This window comes from Oryctolagus cuniculus, chromosome 6 (genome assembly GCF_051225735.1).
Source record: "Oryctolagus cuniculus isolate XC-2025 breed Fujian yellow rabbit chromosome 6, ASM5122573v1, whole genome shotgun sequence".
In the NCBI taxonomy this organism is placed as follows: Eukaryota; Metazoa; Chordata; class Mammalia; order Lagomorpha; family Leporidae; genus Oryctolagus; species Oryctolagus cuniculus.
The window spans coordinates 74527354-74535706 of NC_142872.1; positions in this window are offsets into that span (position 1 = coordinate 74527354).

The following is an 8353-nucleotide window of genomic DNA, read 5'->3' on the forward strand; positions in this document are numbered from 1 at the left end:
AGTTTTGGTACATAGATTTAGTCTCTTTTTATCCTTCTATTCCAAGGACTTCTTATGCCCATGTTTCTTTAATTTATTTCACAATATATAAACCGCCATTGGTCTTTAAAAAGAAATCCTTATATACTTGAATGGCAGAGTTACAGAAGGAGAGGGAAGAGAGGGACACACACACACACATGCACACAAACACAGAGGACAAGCGAGAGAGAGACAGAGAGACAAATGGCTGCAACAGTCAGGTCTAGGCCAGGCCAAAGCCAAGATCTCTCACATGGATACAGGGGTCCAAATACTTTCACTGCTGCTTTCACAGGCACATTAGCAGGGAGCTGGATTGGATGTGCAATAGCCAGCATATGCGAGGCCTGTTTACCCCTCACCCCCCACTCCAGTTTTTAAATTAGACTGTTTCACTATAAATAAGACCTAATCCACTCAGTAACCTTTCCTTCCAATTTAGTCAACACACTGGAAAGCTTCTACCTAGTGCATCATCAGTGCCGTCATAGGACCAAGACACATAGCCCCAGCATCAGGACATCGAATCTGCAAGTGCACTTGTTTCTGTACTTGTTCTGACCGTGCTGGCTGATGCAGTTCCTTGTGGTGACACATTCTTCTAACTCCTTTCCCAAGTCACAAGAGTCACCTGAAGAGACATTGTCTCTCTTTAAATCCTACACTCATTTAATTTCCCATACTCATTCTCTGGTTTACTCTGTGAGTCTCCTATGCTTTGTCCAGCATCCCTTGTTCTCTTTCAACTGTAATCCATATATATCTGCAGTATCCATGTAAATCCATTATTTTTGGAAGTACTGTCTTTTCCCCTAACTTTCTGGATTCCGAAGCTTATTTCACACTTTGAACAACACTCATCTTGCTACAAAAATGGTAAGCAAACGTTTGATCTAGAAGTTAATACACCAGATAGGACAGCCACATCCCACAGCAGTGTTTGTGTTCTGTTTCCAGCTCCAGCACCAGCTCCAGCTCCTGATTCCAGCTTCCTGCTAACTCTCACTGGTAGACACCAGTGATAGATCAAGTAATTCCATCCCTATCACCCCATATGGGAGACCTGGGTTGAGGTCTTGATTTTTTTTTAAGTGATTCATTTTATTTATTAGAAAGAGTTACAGAGAGAGGTACAGACAGAAAGAGAGAGAGAGATTTTCCATCTGCTGGTTTATTCCCCAAATGGCCGCAACAGCTGGAGCTGAGCCGATCTGAAGCTAGGAGCCAGGAACTTCTTCAGGGTGTCCCGTGTGGGTTCAGAGGCCAAAGAACTTTGGCCATCCTCTGATTTCCCAGGTGCATTATCAGGAAGCTGGATCTGAAGAGGAGCAGCCAGGGACTCGAACTGGCACCCATATAGGATGCTGACACTGCAGGCCAGGGCTTTAACCCACTGCACCACAGTGCTGGCTCCAAGTACTTTATTTTTGGCTCTGGCCTCAGCCCATTGCAATAATTTGGGAAGTAAACCATAAATAGGAGTGCGCTTATGCTTTCTTGCTCTCTCTCTCTCTCCTCTCTCTCTCTCTTTTGCTCTTGCTATCTCACTCTCTGTCACTGTGAAAAATATTAATAAAAAAGGCATCATGAACTAATTGAAGAAAATGGTTGATATTGTTTTATTTCAAGAAGAAACTCTCTACTATTGTGTTGTTTTTGGGATTTTAGAGTATTGTTTAAATCTAATATTCAGTGTATTAAAAATGTCAACTTTTCAGAGGCTGGCACTGTGGCATAGTAGGTAAAGCTGCGCTTACAGTGCTGGCATCTCATATGGGCACAGTTGCTCCACTTTTGATCCAGCTCTCTGCTATGGCCTGGGAAAGCAATGGAGGGTGGCCCAGGTCCTTGGGCCCTTGCACCTGTGTGGGAGACCTGGAAGAAGCTCCTGGTTCCTGGCTTCAGATTAGCACAGCTTCGGCCACTGCGGCCAATTGGGGAGTGAACCAGCGGGTGGAAGAATCTCTCTCTCTCTCTCTCTCTCTCTCTCTCTCTGCCTCTCCTTCTCTCTCTGTGTAACTCTGACTTTCAAATAAATAAATAAATCTTTACAAAATAGACAAAAAGGCCAGCGTCATGGCTCACTAAGCTAATCCTCCATCTGTGGCACCAGCACCTCGGGTTCTAGTCCCAGTCGGGGAGCCGGATTCTGTCCCAGTTGCTCCTCTTCCAGTCCAGCTCTCTGCTGTGGCCTGGGAGTTTAGTGGAGGATGGCCAGGTTCTTGGGCCCTGCACCCTCATGGGAGACCAGGAGGAAGCACCTGGCTCCTAGCTTCGGATCAGCGCAGCACGCCGGCCACAGCGGTCACTTGGGGGGTGAACCAACGGCAAAAGGAAGACCTTTCTCTCTGTCTCTCTCTCTCACTGTCTAACTCTGCCTGTCAAAAAAAAAAAATAGAAAAAAGTCAACTTTTCAACTACTTGCAATATTTTTCCAATAAATATCATATATTAGTTACCATTTTAATCTTTAAGTTTACATTTTCCACTTATTAACAACCCTCAAATACATTCTTTGATTTTTTTAAGGCCATCATTCTGAATTGTTTAGAAAAGTATTTTTAATATTTTACTTTCCTAGGAAATATAGAAAAATAAATGGTCCTTCATACAACACTTTAAGGAAGTAGTCATGTAAAAAGTGATAGGTGTTGCATACAACTGACCTCATTTACTCCCCAGGGCAAGAGGACATGATGGCCCTCTCCATAACACGATGATGGATGAGGTGATCTGTCCAAGTGCCCACAACAAAATCTCAAAGCTCTGACTGTATATTCTATACTTTATTTTTAATGAATTGGACACTGGAAAGCAAGTATTGGCATTAATGGTTAAGATACTACTGCTTATGACCCCACATCCCATGTCAAAGTGCCTGCATTCAAACTTTGCTCTTCTTTTTTTAAGATTTTTGTTTATTTATTTGACAGGTAGAGTTACAGACAGTGAGAGAGAAAAAGAGAGAGAAAGGTCTTCCTTCCATTGGTTCACTCTCCAAATGGCTGCAACAGCTGGAGCTGCGCTGATCCAAAGCCAGGAGCCAGGTGCTTCTTCCTAGTCTCCCATGCAGGTGCAGGGGTCCAAGCACTTGGGCAATCCTCCACTGCTTTCCCAGTCCAGAGCTGGACTGGAAGAGGAGCAGCCAAGACTAGAATCGGTGCCCATATGGGATGCCAGAGCCACAGGCAGAGGATTAACCTAGTGCACCACAGCGCCGGCCCCCAAGATTTGCTCTTGTTTCTAGCTTCCTATTGATCTACAGTCTGTGAGGTAGCAGGTGATAGTCTAAGTAGTTGGCTCTTTGCCACCCATATGGGAGACCTAGACTGAGTTCCCAGCTCTTAGTTTTGGACCCAAATGAAGGCTGTTGAGGTCATTTGGGGATCTTACTGGTTCATAAAACCATTTTGTCTCTTTGTCTATGTCTCTTTTTCTCTCCCAACCTCTGTGTCTCTACACCTCTCAAGATAAATGATAAAAATTAAAAAAAAAAAAAAAACCTCTGAATGATGCTGGGTTCCTATGGCAAAACTCTTCTCCAAATTTAAGGATTTGCCTTCACAGGTAAAAAAAATAATATAAGCAATAAGGAATATAACCTATGTTTTAGGTTTATAATAATTTGAGAGGTTTGGATGTGATTTAGAGAAAAAACACATTTCCTCATAAACATTTATAATTTGATTTGCCCAAATATCCTCAAAAATAGACATATAATTTTACTTTATTATATTAATATCTCATTAACATCCTAAAAATTGAGCAAATTCAATTTTGAAAAATTTTAAAGATTAAAATAAATTATTCAATCCACTGCCAAGCAAGAATGTAGCATAAGATACTTTTTATTATACCATGGTTTACTGTTGGCTCATACATTTTGGTGTCCAACCTTGTAATTGGTATTGTTTTATTCAGAACACATCTCACTTTATGTGTTAACACAATCAGTATGGCATTCTCCCTGCAACGTGCTGGTTTGCATTAAGGAACAATGATAGCAATTACATGATAAATATTTGATATTCTAGTTTCATGTATTCATAACATTTAGATCTAAAAGGCTATTAGGAAAATAAATGTATGACGCCAAAAGTATATCACTTACAGTTTAAAAGCAGTGCCCATATATCCAAGTGTCCATTCATTATTCATAATCGTTATAAGCACACCACTCTGATCATTGTGATGTGATGGTAAGTGCAAGCATAAATGACTCCAATTATTTCAAAGTATTTCTGCCAAAGTTAAATCACTTAAATGTTTTTTTTTCTTTGAAAACTTGTAAATGTATCATTAAAGTAGGATTGATTATCTGTATTAAAAAGTGTAGACTGTTGTACGGAAATGGTATCTACTGTCAACATTAAAATTTAGAGGTTGCATTAAAGCTGTTAGCTATGAAAGTGAAGACATGTGTCTCCCACAGGCATACCATTCTAATCACTCCTGGTGGTCACAAAGAAAAAATCTGCTAGCAGCTACATGTGAAACCATGGGGATGCAAAAAGGGTCACCATTCCTGATGACCACCATTGCTCTGCTGTCTCCCTCCCAGCTCACTCAGCTTGGACTCAACTGCCAGAAATCTTCCTGTGTTGGGAAGAGGAAGGCATCTGGACATGATGCCTTTGGGAGGTTTTGGGACAAGGTGTTCAGTAGCACTTGTGGTCCAAATAGGGAGAAAGGGACCAAAATTGTTTTTTATTCACCAAAATAGAATATGGATTTTCCTCCCACAGATTGCCTTATTAGAGGTGCTGGAGTGGAAGCAGAGGGAAGAAGATGCCCTGGCAATGAGAAGCAGAGAACATGCAAGCCTCGTGGGCTGCAAGAGTGGAATTAAAGTGTTCTTCTTCTCTGTCATCCAACTGACACACAGCCTCAGTGAGCTGATATACTTCCTCAAGCATCTGCCCTCTCCATTTCAGAGTTATACCTCACCACCAAAGGAAATGGACCCAGGAAGGCTGGGCATCAAGCTTGTGACCTCATCCGCTAACTTTACAGTCCAATAAAGTCATCTTTAATTGCAGAGGTATCTGTTGATTCTCTTGAACAACTTTGTACCTTCAGTTTACTTTACCTGTATTGTTGTTGAGATCTGAACATAAAGTGATTATAAATCTGATCATGCATGATGGGATAACACCATCTGATGCCTGATGGTGTTTACAGGAAATAAATTGCAGTATGATATTCCTGAGAGACTTTCTGAAGATGTTCATTAACAAAGTTTTAGGTAAGAGACATGCCACTGTCATTAAAAAATAAGTTTATTGAGTACAAATTTCTCTTCTACCCTGTGCCTGAGAATACCTCTGGGCATTTTGTTTGAGTTATCAGGGCTACCCACATCCAGCTCACAGATGTATCACGTTGTTCTTGTGGATTGCAGTGAGAGTTGGACTGCAAAAGTGGATACTTCCTCTGTGCTTGTTTCTCTCTGTCCACAATGGCTGCTTTTCCTGGAAAAGTCAAAACAACCGCCTACCTTGGCACTGCACTTTCTTTCTGGGAAACATTTCTTACTTGTCATATTGGATTCCTCATTGTCAATTCGGTTATCACTTGAACTATTTGCCAAGAGATACAGGCAAAGAAATTCAAGCTACAGCTCTCATTTAGAGTAGACTACATAACAGCTATTACAAAGCACTTTCTCTACTCAGTCATAGTCCCCCAGCCCTATCCCAGGGTTGCTATGAACTAGCTTCCTACAATTTGGATCCCAATACTTGGTTTTGCTCTTTGCATTTTCTTGATTCTCATCCATCTCTGCACTATGTAAATCTTGTCTGAGTTCATCTCTGTTTTGTAACATGCTTTTAAAAACTCTCTTCCTAATCACTTTTCCTAAGTTGATAGCCTTATCAGCATGTGTCCTCCCTTTTAGCTATTCCAGGCAATAGATTAGCCAGTATTTCCTGCTGTGTAATGTGGATCTCCCTATTTGCAATCTGTAATATCTATTCCTTTGCTATGGAGTAATCACACCTAAGCCAATGTCACTTTATTTAGGTTTTGTTAGACCAGCATGCCTTTCCTGATATAAATTCTTATATGATAGTAATTCAGAATCTAATGGAAAAACTGGAAATAAAAGGTAAATTTGTTTCTGTGCAAAAAAACTTGAATCCATGCCTACAATGGGTCTTCTGAAGATTAATGAAAAATGCATATTGTGAAAACATATATGGTGTGCTGGCTAAGGTAAGGTCAACTATTGTAGGAAAAACCATTAACATTTTGGTAAAGATTAAGTATTTATTCCTCAAATAACAGTGCAATCCAGATCTGATCTGATGGACAGGAGTGGTGACCAGATAAGTCTCGTAGCTTCCTGGTGGTATCCACGGTAGTGATTCATAACAGCCAGAATGCAGGTAGAGGCAGAGGAAGGAGATCACAAATGGGGACTAGGTAGACAACCCCAACAGTGGCACCATCCCCGTCTTTCTCATGGCCGTGACTGAGTATTGAGGAGGAAAGGGCCAACTCTTGCAACACCTCTGACTTTTGGCTTTTTTCTTAGAAAAAAGAGTGCTTTTGTGAATTTGTTATATTCTTGTGTTTTATTTATTAAATGTTACATTGCAGTTTATTGTCTTAATGACACTTGGCCCACCACAGAATGTAGTTTATAAAATCCAACCATGATGTGTTTTGATTAAGAAAATATTTTAGATGTTTGTTTCATAGACATCTGAATCCACACCTGCTTATTGATTTCCTTTCTTTATCTGCTCTTTTCATTATTCTTCAAAGGTTCTTGGGTAAACCAATGACATCTTTGGAATTATTCACAGCAGTTCTGTGAATTTCTACATTAATGGGATCTTGTGATTGTAATTGGAGCTGTGCTTTTGGTAAGTGGGTCCTCATTCCAGAAGTAACAAAGACTTCAAAAAGTAAATGTGTTGTGAATTCTGGTATTCAGCTTTTTTAAGGATTTATTCATTTATTTATTTGAGAGGTACAGTTACAGACAGAGAGCAGGAGAGACATAAAGAAAGGTCTTCCATCCACTCGTTCACTCCCCTCTTGGGAGCTGGGCCAATCCAAAGTCAGGAGTCAAGAGCTTCTTCTGGGTCTCCCACGTAGATACAGGGACCCAAGGACTTGGGCCATCTTCTACTGCTTTCCCAGGCCATAGCAGAGAGCTAGATCAGAAGAAGAGCAGCCAGGACTTGAACCGATGCCCATATGCTATCTCAGTGCCTCAGATAGTAGTTTCACATGCTATACAGCACCAGTCCCTGGCATTCAACTTTTGATATTTGTGCTATTGTTCTGATTTTTTGAAAAATATTAATTTGAGTTACTTTCTTGAGTTTGATGTGGGGAATTTCAGATACAGTAGTTATTCTTATGTACCCTAAGACCTCTTAAAATGGAAACTAAATCAATTTTTTTTCAGAAAAAAAACAATATTTTAAAATATCTTTGCTATAGTTACACTGATTATGAATCAATCCATAATTCTGTATTTACTTCATTCAATAGGTTCTTAAGGTGACTAGGCTGGAACATGGAACAAAGTAGAAGATTTTATTGGTTTCATTGATATTTTTATATTCTAGCTACAGAATGGAGAATTGAAGTAAGGTTGATGAAAAAATTACTAAATGATCTTGAACAAAAGGAGGGAAGTATAAACAGTAACACAACTTAGGACTTTTTAAAATGCCCAGTGGTGTGGGGAAAGAGGATGTACACAAATAGAAAAGGTAGTCTAGAACAGAATTTTGAGTAGAATCTTGATTAAGCATTTGTCTACATCATCTTTTATAAAGTGCCTGGGGTTTTATTTGTCATATCATACATACTACTTGTAACAGTGCTTTGAATATTTTTTGCTTCAGTGTTTTTTTAGACAGTACAAAGGATCTGCATACTCCAGAGTTAATTCCAAGAAGCTTTAACCAAAAATTATATAGAAGAAAGCCAAAATAGAATATTTCATAGGATGCACTATCATTCAAAGAAATTATTTGGCACAAAAATATATACAGTGATAAATAGAAGTTACAGGGAACACAGAAAATTAGAGTGAAAAGGGGGATGAATTATTACAATTTCATATACGAACACTTTCAAACATGCAGAGTTGTTACAGACAGTACTGTGGATTGCTTACAATGCTTGCTAATAAATCATCTTTTTTCTTTTTTTTCAACTTTCAAAACTTATTTACTTGATAATTGGAGAGAGAGGGAGAGAGAGAGAAAGAGGTCCTACTGGCTTGTTCATTTCTCCAACATCTAAAATGGCCAGGATGGGACTAGAAAGCCAGAAATTCAATTCAGATCTCCCACATGGGTGTCAG